This window comes from Echeneis naucrates, chromosome 20 (genome assembly GCF_900963305.1).
Source record: "Echeneis naucrates chromosome 20, fEcheNa1.1, whole genome shotgun sequence".
NCBI lineage: Eukaryota > Metazoa > Chordata > Actinopteri > Carangiformes > Echeneidae > Echeneis > Echeneis naucrates.
In genome coordinates this window covers 18,709,009-18,724,111 of record NC_042530.1, presented here as the reverse complement: position 1 = coordinate 18,724,111, position 15,103 = coordinate 18,709,009, and positions in this window count along the sequence as shown.

Here is a 15,103-nt window from a genome sequence, read left to right as displayed (position 1 = left end):
TTGGACCCTTTTGTCTCCTGGCTTTTGGGCTTTCACTCGCACCTACAAAACAAATTACATTGAAGTAATTTGTCACATTCCTCTGTACAAACTGAAAGTTGTACCTCCAGGATGGTGATCTCTTTTTCCTTGAGCTTCCCTGCTTTGTTCTTCACCTGTGTCTTCTTTGTGTCAACCCACACAACCCTTTCATTCACCTCAGACCTGTACACAGACAGCGACTTGTTAACCAATCCAACTGAAACTGCTTGTGAAGAGCCCCCACACTGAAAGCATGCTCACTCTTGGATGCCCAGGTCAGCCAGTGTTGTGTCCAAGAAGGGAAAGGGTTGGTATGCGTGGTCTGGCTGCATTAGGATGGGTAGTGTCACTGACATGGGGATCTCCCACTCCAGTTCCACACACACCTTCTCACCATGGGGCCCGGGTGACTGTCTGGCCAATCCCCCAGAGGCATGATCTGTACTGGCCTGTATCTCTTCCAACAAACTTTTTGTCTCATCTGCCGCCAGGTTGACTCTTATATTGTTACTTCAAAGTAGAATGTAAAATCTTGTGATCTCTAACCCTTTTTTCCAGACCTCGTGTCTGCACAGGCTGTTTCCTGTAGCTGCTCTCCTGTTGCTGATGATTCTTCTGTGGGTAGTCTCTGGAAGGTGTGGGTGTGCAATGCCTCCTGGCTGTTTATACGCAGTTGGAGTGACACTGTGTAATGTGGTACTGAGATGTTAGGTTTATTAGACTGCCAGGGTTGATGGACAGTTTCTTGGGATTATCATTGTGAAATCAGTTTGGTTGAGTGTGTGATTGCAGTGAGCTCAGTTTGGAAGTCCTCACCTACTGTTTCTGCTCTGGGACTGAACTATGACAATCTGATTACTTTTAAGTTAAGCTTGACCAACACATTTATGACTGTGTACTGTGAAATGACCTACTGAGCCAAATCTGCTCCTGTGCTCATCATTGTCTACCTTCTGTTTCCTAACCCTCTTACAGGTTTGAGAGATGAGTTGTTCCCCGCACAGCACATCATGAAAAAGTTTGCTACCTGTTTGAGATACTGTATTTTTGCATCATGTGTAGCAGCAAAAAGACATTTCTGGGCATCACCATCAAATAACACATCACAAGTGATATCAACAAGCTGAATGCATATGCACTCAGTGATTATTTTTACTGAAGCTGTAACCTCAGCTCTGGCTCATAATGAGGTGCTAAGGCATGTGCACATGCACACACATTACTGAAACATGAGGTCATAACAATATGCTGCCAGCAAAGAACTGACTGCTCTTAGCAGAACCCAAGTACCCAGTAGGCTATGTGCAGAATTTGGTGAGTTAAACTTTAGGTAAAATAATTTATCAATAATTCATAGAATATATAACTTAAAGATAGTAAGAACAATCTGACTATAGAAACTTTAATGCTATATAAATTTATAATGAGAAAAATGTAAACTGAAACATGAACTAATTAGAATAACATTAAAATTTTTAAAGGAAAGAAAGATTTCTTTGTCATTCCACAATAAATGCCAGGCAGCTACAAGTCAAATCAAAATCAAATCAAATCAGATTTATTTGTATAGTGCCAAATCATAAGAGTTACATCAAGGCACTTTACATATAGAGCAGGTCTAGACCAAACTCTTTATAAATTTATTTAAAGAGAGCCAACAAATACCCCCGATGAGCAAGCACTTGGCAACAGTGGCAAGGAAAAACTTCCTTTAAGAGGCATAAACCTCGAGCAGAACCAGGCTCAGGGGGGGCGGCCATCTGCCTCGACCGGTTGGGTTGAGAGAGAGAGAGAGAGAGAGAGAGAGAGAGAGGGAGAGGGGGGGGGGGGGGTGTAGGCAGGAACATGTTGTTGCATGAAGTTCATGGAGTTGAGCTGTAATACAGAATTCATGCTATATGGGACCAGCAGGTGTTGCAGGAACATGGGATGGCGATGAGTCACCACCTGCAGGATGAGGACAGGGAGAGAGAGGAGAGGAACTGGGAGAGACAGAGACTTTGGCAGAACATGGTTAGTAAATGCAGTATAAATGCTTAGAACTGGGTGAAACTTTTTTTTTTTTAAGAAGGAAGGTTTTTATCAGTGCATGCAAGGAGGGAGTTAGAGAGAAAGAGGGAGAGAGAGAAGCTCAGTCCTTCCCCCAGCAGCCTAGGCCTATAGCAGCATACCTAAAGAGTAGAGGACTTTTTAACTGTACGCTCTGTCAAACAGGAAAGTTTTAAGCCTGGTCTTGAAAGTTACTAAAGAGTCCGCCCCCCGGACCAATGCTGGGAGTTGGTTCCATAGAAGAGGAGCCTGATAACTGAACGATCTGCCTCCAGACTTACTCTTGGAGACTCTAGGAACCACAAGTAAACCTCCATCTAGAGAGCGGAGTGGCCTGCTAGGACAGTAAGGAACTATGAGCTCTCTGAGATATGATGGAGCTTGGCCATTCAGAGCTTTATACGTTAAAAGAAGGATTTTGAATTCTACTCTATATTTTACTGGCAGCCAATGAAGAGCAGCTAACACGGGAGAGATATGATCTCTTTTCCAAGTTCCTGTTAATATTCGTGCAGCAGCGTTCTGAATTAACTGAAAGCCTTTTAGAGATTTGTTTGGACATCCAGATAGTAATGAGTTACAGTAGTCCAGCCTAGAAGTTACAAATGCATGGACTAGTTTTTCTGCATCTTCCTGAGAAAGGATGTTTCTGATTTTCCTAATGTTTCTCAGGTGGAAGAAAGCTGCCCGACTAACTTGTTTTATGTGAGGGACAAAGGACATGTCCTGGTCAAAAATTACTCCAAGGTTTCTTACAGTGGAGCTGGAAGCCAAAGTAATGCCGTCCAGACTAATGAGATGATTAGATAGTATTTTTCTGAGGTGCTTAGGACCGAGTACAATAACTTCTGTTTTGTCAGAGTTGAGAAGTAAAAAATTTCCAGTCATCCAGACTTTTATGTCTTCAAGACATGCCTGCAGTCTGATTATCTGACTGACTTCATTTGGCTTCATTGATAGGTACACCTGGGTATCGTCTGCGTAGCAGTGGAAATTGATGCTGTGTTTCCTGATAATGTTGCCTAGAGGAAGCAGATAAAGCGTAAAGAGGATTGGTCCAAGTACCGAACCCTGCGGGACTCCGTGACTGACTACAGTACATGAGGAGGAGCTGTTTACATGAACAAACTGATGTCTATCTGATAAGTAGGATTTGAACCACTTTAGTGCAGTTCCTTTAATTCCAATTTCATGTTCCAGTCTCTGTAGTAAAATATTATGATCTACGGTGTCGAATGCAGCACTAAGATCTAGAAGGAGAAATATGGAGGCTGATCCATTGTCTGAAGCCATTAGAATGTCATTGGAGACTTTAACCAGCGCTGTTTCTGTGCTATGATGGGCTCTAAATCCTGACTGAAACTCTTCAAACAAACTGTTCCCACACAGATGCTCGTGTAGTTGTTTTGCTACAGCTTTCTCAATGATTTTAGAAAGAAATGGAAGGTTCGATATGGGTCTATAGTTTGCCAAAACATCTGGATCAAGATTAGGCTTTTTAAGCTGGGGTTTGATGACCGCAGTCTTAAGTGCCTGAGGTACATAACCCAGAAATAAAGTCAGATTAACCAAATCTAGAATGAACGGCTCAATTACATAAAAGATCTCTTTAAAGAGGCTAGTTGGTACTGGTAGACGGTCTGGATGATGAAACTATAGAAGCTAGCTCTGAGAGATTAAGAGGTGAGAATGATTCCAGATGTAAAAGAGGCGCCGCAGCTGATTCAGCAGTTGCCGTCTTCAGAAGGGGATTTTTATCTAACGTAGGCAAGAGCTGATAAATTCTTTCTCTGATCATGAGAATTTTGTCTGAAAAAAAAAACTAATAAAATCAGTACTGCTTAGAGCTAAGGGGATCACTGGTTCAACTGAGCTATGTCTCAAGAGGAATGAAATGTCATTACCATTGGCTCCATGTAAAAACAGACTAAAAGACTAATTAAATACAAAAAGTACTATGGGTACAGATATAACCATATATAAACAGCTGGATGTTTATGGCCTTCACCACTCTCTTCTGGTCTGAGGCAGTCCAGCTCGCACTGAGGCAGAGCATCGCCATCCCCCTGTAGAAATTGGTAAGGATGGGAAGGGGGAGATGTGCTTTCCTCAACTGTCTCACAAAGTGAAGCCAATGGTGAAATTTCTTCATCAGGGAGAATGTGTGGTGGAACCAGGTCAGGCCATTTGAGGTGTGCATCCCCAGGAACTTGGTGCTCTGTACAATCTCCACAGCTAAGTCCCCCTATGGAGAGAGGAGTTATGGTTGGGTTGTTTCCTTCTGAAGTCAACAATGACTTCCATAGTCTTGTTGACATCCAGTGATTATGGTATTGAATGCAAAATGGAAGTCCACCAACATATGGACATGTTTCTCCAGGTGTTCCAGGCTCAGGTAGAGTGTGTAGGATACAGTGTCCTTAGTGGAGCAGTTGTGGCGCTGGGCAAACTGTAATGGGTCGAGTGTTTTGACAAGTGCTGCTGTACTGTGATTCTTTACCAGCCTAACCCTACCCCTAACACTTCATGTACTCATGCTACCGGGCACTAGTCATTAAGGCAAGTGACAGTAGGTAATTTTCATGTAATGGTGAGTATTGGTGGCATTCCTCATTGTAGACTGCCTTCCTCAGTGACCTCAGCTTAGCTCTTTTTTTCATTTGTTGTAACTTACTTATTTTATTTACAATTTACTTTTGGCAGTGTTAACATTTGATAACATCTTAAAGAAATAGTTTTAAAGAAATCTCAAATATATTTTAACTACCATCCTGGTTTTTGATGTGCTTATATCTTTTTTTTTTTTCCCCATCTTAGCCTGCTATTTTAAATAAAAATGATAATTTTTTGTTTAGTACACGTCTCTGTCCTATTTATTCAACAAGAAACCTGTTTGTGTCTTCTTTTGTTAATCTCTGTTTTTTTGTTTTTTGTTTTTTTTATACCTGGTAGTTCCTGGGGTGAAATTTCCCCAGGTGGCGTTGTAGCAACCAGTACTTACATCCACACCGCTCCGCTACTTTCTGGCATTGTCAGCAGGATCCTGTAAAGGCAAGGACATGTAGTTTTGTATTCTTTGTTGTTTTGCAACCCAGCTGGTCCATTACTTGCTGATGGTGAACAGCAGCGGGTTCCCGACAGATCCCTGAACAAGAGACAGGAAGTGTCCCATGTTCAGAGGTACAACTGGTCTGAACATTGCTGAGTGGAGGTCCAGGCTTGTACCCGGGCTCGATACCTGCTTCCTTCTGAACAAGCGCTTTTTATGTATGATCATTTAGATGGGGAGGCAAGGGAAGAACTTAAATACCGGTCCCGGGAGGAGAGGAAAGATCCAGCTAAAATACTGACTATACTGCAGGGACTGTATGGGTATAGTAGATCATATGTGTCCTTACAGAAAGACTTCTTTTCCAGAAAGCAACAAGAGGGGGAAAAACTGCAAGAATTTTCTCATGCTTTACTGCATAATCAAAGTAAAGTAATCGAAAAAGGCCCCTAATGGGCTAGTGAATGAAAAAGTGTTACTCAGATCAGTTTGTGGAGTATGTGTCTGATTTTTCTCTACACAGGGAGCTGAAACAATTTGTCCGGGATCATCCTGCCGCCACATTGATAGGTCGATAGGCCATTAGGTGGGAGAGAGAAGGGATGCCAGGGGGTGGAAGGGGTAGAAGCTACTCTGTCCCCTCTGCAATTGGTTTTCAGCACACAGTTCAGAGAGGCCATTTTTCTGATAAAAGGCAAGTAACCCTTCTGTTAGCGCTGAGCTGAGTGAATTAAAAGAAATCCTCAGAAATCAGCAAGAGTAGTTGGCCCAACTCACCAGAACTTTTGCCATCTTTGGCAATGGCACTAAAACTTGCAGGGAAGCTGTCATTTGTCGACGATGCCAACAGCCTGATCACTATACTAGGGAGTGTAGAGGCAAGTATGTAGCTACAAGGCCCCAGCCAGTCTCGGTAGCAGCCCGCATCACCTCTAATAACAAAGATTGCCCATAGAACTGGGGAAACTCTCACCCCCTGAACTACTGAGCCAAAGTTTGGGTGGGGGCTCCTCTGGCTCAGAGTCTGTAGTGGATAGTTCTGAAAATTTGGTGTCAACTTGCCCACATATTATCATTTCAATGAGCGGGATTCCAGTTCTGTGCTTGTTTGGCACAGGATCCATGGTTTCAATTGTAACTGAAAGTTTCTTTGCACAGCACTTTGAATCTTGGGGCCCTGAGAAACTCCACTGGCTGAGGCTAAGTGCTGCTAATGGGCTAGCAATACCATACATAGGTTACTTTGAGTTGGATGTGCAGCTTTGTGACAGAGTAATTCCCAAATACAGGGTGTTGATGTTCAAGGACCCACTACACAGTGTTCCCTCGGTTCCTGGTGTGTTGGGTATGAACATTATCAAGGAATGTTACTGGGAATTGTTTGTGTTGCATGGCCCTGCTCTCTTTGACTTAGCCTCAGGGTTGCAGGCTCCCCTCCAAATTCAACAGGCCCTCCAGCAGTGTCACCAAGCCAAAGCACCTTGTGTTTGCTCTGGCCAGGTCAAAGTGAAGGGTAGACGAGTATGTCGGGTTCCGGGGGTACCATGAAAATTGTGACAGTCACCTGTTCCAAACATTACCTGGAAAATGAGACCTTATTTTAACCCTGTAGCCAAGGTTTACCTGCAGGCCTCTTAGTGTCTCCAGCACTGGTCAGTGTGAGTAACAGCACTTACAGAGCAGGAGCAGAGTCAGGTCCTTGCTGCCAAAGTATAGTGGTGTGTTTTCTGAGCATGAGGGAGACATAGGTTGCACTAATCTCATTTCTCACAATATCCCTTTAGTGGATGAGGCACCAGTATGTCAGAGGTATAGGCAACTCCCCCCTTCAGAGTATGAGGCAGTCAAGGCACACATCCTTCAGCTCCTTAAGGCACAGGTTATCAGCGAAAGTAGTAGCCCCTTTGTCTCTCCCATCGTGCTGGTAAAGAAGAAAGATGGCAGCCTTCATTTGTGCGTGGACTACCGGCTCTGGAACAGTAAGACCCACAAGGACGCTTGAGGATTCCCTCGACGCCCTGTCTGGGGCTCGTTGGTTTTCAACGTTGGACCTAGCTGCAGGCTACAACCAGGTACCAGTTACAGAAAAAGACAAAATGAAGACTGCATTCTGCACTCCCTTTTGGTTGTTTGAATGGAAAAGAATGCCTTTTGGTTTGTGCAATGCTCCAGGTACTTTCCAGAGATTAATGGAGAGGATCTTTGGAGATCAGCATGGTCAGTCATGGTTGTTGTACTTGGACGATGTTGTTGTCTTTTCTTCAACAGTAGCAGAGCATGTGGAATGGTCGGATGATGTGCTGGGCCACCTACAGCAAGAGGGCCTCAAGGCAAAGTTGGAAAAGTGCTCTTTCTTCAAGCCAGAGGTAAGCTACTTGAGCCATGTTATTTCCAGAGATGGGGTGTCCATAGACCCTGGCAAGACAGAAGTGGTCTCCAAGTGGCAGCGCCTTAACCACGTGTCAGACTTGCGTTCCTTTCTAGGATTTGCAAGCTACTACAGACGATTCATCAAGGGATTTTTAAAGCTGGCTGCTCCTTTGCACCGCTTGGTAGCTGAATTGACCAGCACCAAATCCCAGAAACCTGCCACAGGAGGTCTACCTGCTTTATGGACAGAAGAGTGTGAGCTGAGCTTTGAGGGCCTTAAAAGTAGGTTGGTGTCTTCCCCTGTTTTGGCCTACAGGATGGCAAGGTCAGACCTGTAGCCTATGCCAGCCATGGCCTTAGGCCTATGGAGCGTGATGGTAGCTATAGCTCTATGAAGTTGGAGTTCCTGGCCCTTAAATGGGCCTGCAGGGACAGAAATGTGTGGTGTACACAGACAATAATCCCTTCAGTCGTCTCTCCACAGCCAAGGTGGGAGCTACAGAACAGCACTGGGTGGCTCAACTTGCTGCATTTGACTTCACCATTGAGTACAGGTCTGGCAGAAGTAATCAAAATGCGGATGCCCTCTCCTGGCAGTACCCAGCCAGTACAAGTATGATTGAATATGCAGCTTCTGGCACTCAGGCCATCATATCAGCTTTTCCTTCTCATGCATTCTGACCTATGTGTTTTACAGGAGGCTGACCCTACCATCAGGGAATTTCTGAAGTTTTGGACCAGACAGAAGAGCCCTGATACAGCAGAACGGCATCAGGTCTCTAAAGAAACACTGTTACTGGTCAAACAGTGGGACAGGATACAGGAAATCAAATCTCCCACCCTGAAAGAGGAGAGGTTCTCCAGCTGGTGCTGCCTTTGTCCCTTAAAAGCCAGGTCTTGAGACAACTACATGATGAACATGGACATCAAGGGGTTGAACGAAAAACTGATCTGGTCTGACAGCAATGCTATTGGCCCAGAATGCACCATGACATCAAGCAGTGATGTCACTGAAGGTGGTGAGTAGGATGACTTGCACAATCCCACAGTTACAGCATTGTGAACCTGGATAATTTGTGTTTTCTTGTTTTTGTAGGTTCACCTGCTGCTGTTTTGTCCACACCTACGTTGTTTTGGTTCTTTTGTTTGGTTTTGATTTAGTTATGTCTTTTGTTTTGGTATTTTATTTCCTCTGACTGACTGGGTTGTGTTTGTTTGATTCGTTGTATTAACTTTGTAAAATTTTTCTTTTAGCAAGCCAAGCGTCATCTGAAGGAAGGCAAGGCACTTATGTTGGGGACCCTTCACTTTGTGTGTGCGTGCAAATAAGGTCACCAGAGACACGTGTGGATTCCACCTAGTTTGCTGTGAGTTTGATGTGCTGCACTAAAGGTGGTGAGTATTGATGGCACCCCTGGCACTCCTCATTGTAGACTGCCTTCCTCAGTGACCTCAGCTTAGCTCTTTTTTTTTTTTTTTTTTTTTTTTATTTCTTGTAACTTACTTATTTTAGTTACAATTTACTTTTGGCAGTGTTAACATTTTATAACATTTTAAAGAGGGTTAGGGTTAGGGTTAATATATTTTAACTGCCATCCTGGTTTTTGATGTGCTTTAATCCTTTTCTTTTTTTCCCTTTTCAGCCTGCTATTTCAAATAAAAATGATCATTATTTGTTTATTACACGTCTGTCCTATTTATTCAGCAAGGAACCTGTTTGTGTCTTATTTTGTTAATCTCTCGTTAATCTTGTGTTTTTTGCCTGGTAGTTCCTGGGGTGAAATACCCCAGGTGGCATTGTTGCAACCAGTACTTACATCCACACCACTCCTTAACATTCAGAACCAGCGTGATAGTGGCTTTCTTGTAGGAGGGCAGCATGTTTGCCAGGCTCAGTGAGGTGTTTCATGTCTGTAAATACATCAGCCAGTTTGTCTGCACATGGCCAGGTATATTGTCTAGGCCCGCAGCTTTCCGTGGGTTGACTCGCCTCAGGGACTGATGTATATCAGCTGAGTTCAGACAGAGAACCTGCTCATCCTGGTGTTGTAGGGGTTTAATGGTGGGTCTGAGTTAGTGCATCAAACCAGCCAAAATAACTGTTCAGGAGTCTGTGTCGTCAGACTGAAAAGTGGGGGTTTTGTCCCATTCATTGTGAGTGAGAGCAGCAACAACCTTCCTGCAAGGCTGCAGGAGCATCTGATGGATTTATCGTCAAACCGTGGGCTGAAAATGGCATATGCTGGAAAGACATTGAGTTTTGGAGTGTGAGTGGAGAAGGAATATCCTGAACTGGGAAAACATGCACTGATTTTGAACTTTTTGGTTCTACTCATGTGTGAGGTGACCTTCTCAGCTTTGACACACATCAAAACCAAGCAGAGGAACAGACTGGATGTGGAGAACAGCCTGCTAACAGCTGTTTCCACACTGTCCCCAGACCTATCAAAGCTTATGAAAGACAAGCAAACGCAAGCAAAGTGTTTCATTAAAGCTCAGGTGACTGATGGGGGGGGGGGGGAGTAAAACTGCTATAGTGAGTCTGAAATGTTACTTTTAAGTGTTTTGTTTCTGATTTATAAAATTTAAATGCATGTTTAAAGGAGACTTATTCAAAGGAGCTCCAGTCTTTGTGGTAAATGTTACAAGAGTTAGATATGACAAATGAAGATTTATTATTTATTTTGATTTCGTATTTATATTTATTTTCAAGGCAACATATTTATGTTTGTTTATCCTGCTGCTCTGCACCAACTGCCATGCCACGTCCAACGTGCACGGCAGCTTCCTGAAGCAGCAGCTCCCCAAAGTGTTTGCGTCAGGGCTGTGAGGAGGGGGTCTGTCTCCTGGAGGACTGGAGGACAATGGCGGGTGTGCTTGGCAGGTCATGCCCTGCTCACAGCTGGGGACGGCCTGCCAGAACAGTGGCGGAAAGAACTGCAAGATTTGATCAAAAGTTGATGGATGAGGCTCTGCTGCAGGTGGCCACCCTGGAAATCAGGATTTTCAATGAGGCGTACATCCCTCACGGGCTGAAGGTGGCGCGAGCTCATGCCTAATGGGGCCTGTGGGGTCTGATGGACGTGGACCGTCACTGGAGGCAGCATTTCCTCATTTCCATGCAGCCGTGCCACCTCCCCCTTCTCTGGTGTGTTGACCACAACCCCAGCAAGTTCCTCCGCAAGTACGGAGAGGACCTGCCCATCAAGCTCAACTGAGGTTTTAGTTATTGTTCCTGAAGGCAAGAGACAGAAACTTCTGCCAAAACTTCAAGATTTCAAACCATCATAATGTGTTGAAAACCTGGTCATTCTTTTTGACTGTCTTAAAAACGTGGACTCTGCCTCTCTCTCTCAAGCAGGTCATCCAATACTCTTTCCAAAGGTTAGAATGAAAGCCTATGGTGAAACCTCATTTAATTTCTCTGGAAAAGCCTGGATCCACAGTCCACAGAGACATTCAAGATTTTTAAAAGTAGCCTCGAGAAACCACCTTTTTAATTTAGCTTTTACTAAACTTTTCATTCATTAATTCATCTTCAAACGCTTTATCCATTTCCGGGTCATGGGGGTTGCTGGAGCCAATCCCAGCTCACACTGGGTGAGGGCAGGGTCCCCCTGGACAGGTCACCAGTGAATCACAGGACCAACACACACAGACTACCACAACAACCACTCACACTCAGAGCCACGGAAAATTTAGAGTCAACAATTAACACGAATATGCATGTCTTTGGATGGTGGGAAGAAAACCCACACAGTGCAAAAAAGTGCAAAATCCGCACAGAATAGCCCCATGCCGGGTACCGAACCTGCAACCTTCTTATTGTGGGGCTACAACGCTAACCAATATGCTGCTGCACTGCCCACTAATCTTTTCTCTTTTCTTAATTTCTAAATAAAATTTTTACGACCTCTTAAATGCTTCTTTTTTTTTTTAAGCTCTTTGTATATTCTTGGCAGCATAGTGATTAACGCTGTTGTCTCACAGCAAGAAGGTTGTGTGTGTAGACAACTATTTACAGGAAAATGCAGCCAATACCTGCATGCCATTTTTTTTAACAAAAGAATCAGGTACACAAATAATTTGATAGGCTGTGCAGCTCAAAGAATCCACTTTAAACATGCTAAATATCACAAATCTATCACAGATCTCAAAACTCTCTCTCTCTCTCTTATTCCTCCACTCCTCTCCTGCAGCAATGAAATAGAATTCTGTGATTGGCAGATGTGTACATTTTTCAACCAACATGAAAGCTGATGTCAGTTTCTTTTCTTGCAAGTACTTACTTTCTTTCTGCACCAAAAGCACCAAAGATTTTCAGGAAAAAGTAGGGCTGCACGATTATTTTCATCAATATTGACGAATATCACATTTCACGATTAAATCACGATTAATTATAACGATTATTTGTTCAATTTTAAACAAAATAAATTTTACTGTCACATAAAGTAGGCTCGTTATAACTGCTTTCACATCCATATAGTGCTACATTCCTGCTAATGTACAAATATGTGTATCAAAATAAAATAGGTCGTCTGATTGACAAAAATCCTGTGCTTCCCCTTAAAGAATAAATTAAAATAAAAAAAAAAAGCAATAAAGAAACCTTAATAAAAGCTTAAACAGAGCACTATTTTACATTTTACATTGTGTAAATATATTTTAGGAAGCAAAGTATGAACTTGCATTATACCTGCATAATGGATGTGAATAACACTCAGAATTTATAATCAATAAAAACAAATATGTTCTGCTCGACTTTTTTTTTTTTTTTTTTGGTTAAGATATATTATCGCCTTCTGACCGGCAACTGCTATCTACTGTGGAGCTTTCCCCACAGTCATGATGTACAGGGCTACTTTCCTCAGACCTGGGAAGGCTGACTTAGAAAGTCAGAAAAAGTGGCAGGGTCAGTTTCCTCAGGACTGCTCTTTCAGAACCAGAACCAGTTCCACTTGAAGAGGTGCAGCATTTGCTCACATGAAGAGCTGTGTGACTTCCATTGAGAACAGTGAACAGTGCTCCTCCCAGGTGGCACTGTAGATCACACTATCATCAATTTTGCACATGCAAAATCAGAGAGTCAGGAAAGTACCTGGTCCATCAGTCTTTGAAATGTTGCAGGGGCACCATGCAGCCCAAATGGCAAGACCGTAAATTGGTAGAGTCCTCTGGGTGTCCGGAACACTGTCAGCTGACCAGACTGCTGGGTCAGGGGGACCTGCTAGTAGCCATTAGTCAGTTGTAATCAGGTACTTAGCTTTTCCAAGGTGCTCAATAAGGTAATCGATCTGTGGTTTAGGATACAAGTCAAACTTTGAGATGGCATCAATATACCTGAAGTCAAGACAAAATCTTACTGTCCCATCCTTCTTAGGAACTAAAACTACTGGATTACACCACTCACTCTTTAACGGTTGGATTATTCCAAGGGACAGCATAAGATTCCTTGCTTACGAGACTTCCGCGACTTGGTCTCCAGCTCAACCCCCAAAAAGGCAAGGCACTGAGGGCTGAGGGCTCCATTTCTGCTTGTTTAGCCTGTGCTCTGGTAACTGCAACATTGTAGCTCTTTCCTGGATTTAACAAATCGAAAAAGTAAATCAGGACCCAAAATCACTGGAAAGGGCAGATTATCGGCAACACCAACATTTATCAGATATGCCTGGTCCTGCACCTCATTATAAATGTCAGCAGTGGGGTAAGGCTCATCACCATGCACAGAGCAAATGGGGATGGTCTCAAGAGTGCAGATAGTGTTCGCAGGCACATATTTCCTTTGCACCAGCGTTTGCGTACTGCCAGTATCCACCAGAGCTCTGAGTTTTTTCCCACAATTTTTTTTACAGTGGTCACTTTCATAGAGATACTTTGAGGTTTAATATCACCTTTTTGTGGAGCAAAACATTTGCGTGAGCTTAGCAGGATTCTTTGGACGCATGGGTTTGGTATGGCCTTCCTGTCCACAAAGGTAACAAATTGGCACTTTATTTGTAGTTTTTTGTGCCTATTGTGGGTTTTTCTTTTTAGGAGGCCTACTCACACCTGGTGTTGACCTTTAATGATGTTGGGAGTGTGTAGGCCTGTGGTTGTTCGTTGCAGGCTGTATTGCTCCATGGCTGGCCCTTTCTCCACACAGACACAAACACATCGGCCTGCAGCTGACTCTGGACCATGATTCTTTACCCACTCTTGCAGCTCAGGTGATAACATCCATAAGAACTGTTCCAAGAGGATTACAGTTTGTTTTTTTTTGCAGTGTAAGGCGCACTTCATCCATCCTCCTCAAAAATCAGCAGTGCACCTTATGTATGAATTCTTGTTGTGCTTACTGACCTCGAACCAATTTTACTGCGCTCAAAAATCTGTCAAAATGCTTCAATGCAACTTTGGTAAACATCACACTAACTTCAGGTGTTTGCTATCGCTGACAACGATAAACCTATCGTTTACCTCTGTCACTTTTTGTAATACTGGTACGTGTTGTGCTTCAAAAAAATATTACTGTACATTTGTGTGTATGAAATCAAAATCACCCAACTGTTAAATTCAGACACTGAAGATGAGGAATTTGATGGATTTGTGGAAGACGAATAATTTTAAATGTGAGTGTATTTTTCTGTATTTGTCACAACTGAACAATATTGTGAGTGTTGTTGTGAATGATTTGAATAAAGTTCAACTCACCTGACTGTTTTGTTTTGCTTTATATATATGTTTTATCATGCACCTTATGTATGAAAATAGACCCGTTCATTGGCACTGCGCCTTATGGTCCGCAAAATACGTTAGTTCTCCAATTTCTTTAACAGTTTTACCTCGGGCTTGGATCCATTTACCTTACAGTTCCTCACATACAGCTCCTTGGGATTTTCTGCAGGGCCAATATCTAAGGACCGGAACCTATGCCTGTAGGTCTCAGGGTTTATATCAAACTTTTTAAGGATGACAGCTTTTACCTTGTACATGCATCATCAACATCCATATCCACATAAACCCCTCGGGCCTCACCAGTGAGCAGGGGAACGAGGCAGCCATCACATCTTGAAAATTGCTAAAAGAGTCCACCCCCTGGACCGATACTGGAAGTTGGTTCCATACAGCCATTATAACTGATAACTGAATGATCTGCCTCCCCATTTACTCTTGGAAACTCTAGGAACCACAAGTAAACCTCCATCTAGAGAGCAGAGTGGCCTACTAGGACAGTAGGGAACTAGGAGCTCTCTGAGGAATGATGGAGCTTGGCCATTAAGAGCTTTATCCGTTACCATCCATCGATCCATCAATCTTCTACCTCTTTTTCCGTTTTCGGGTCCCAGGGCTGCTGGAGCCAATCCCAGCTCATATTGGGCGAGGGGTGAGGGTATCAGAAGTTTAACTTAAGAGAAGTTAATGAAAGAGCTTGTCACAAAATTACAGCAATTCAATTAATTTGTTCCAAAATGAAAGTCATACTTAGATTTAAGATAAATATGAAGTGCCAAACTGAAAAAATAAATAAATAAATAAGTTGAGGCAAAGTGAAAAATATGATTTTACGGCCATTACTATATTATAATATTTTTGATTTTTGATTTATATTAAATACAAAATTTTTGGTTCAGTGAA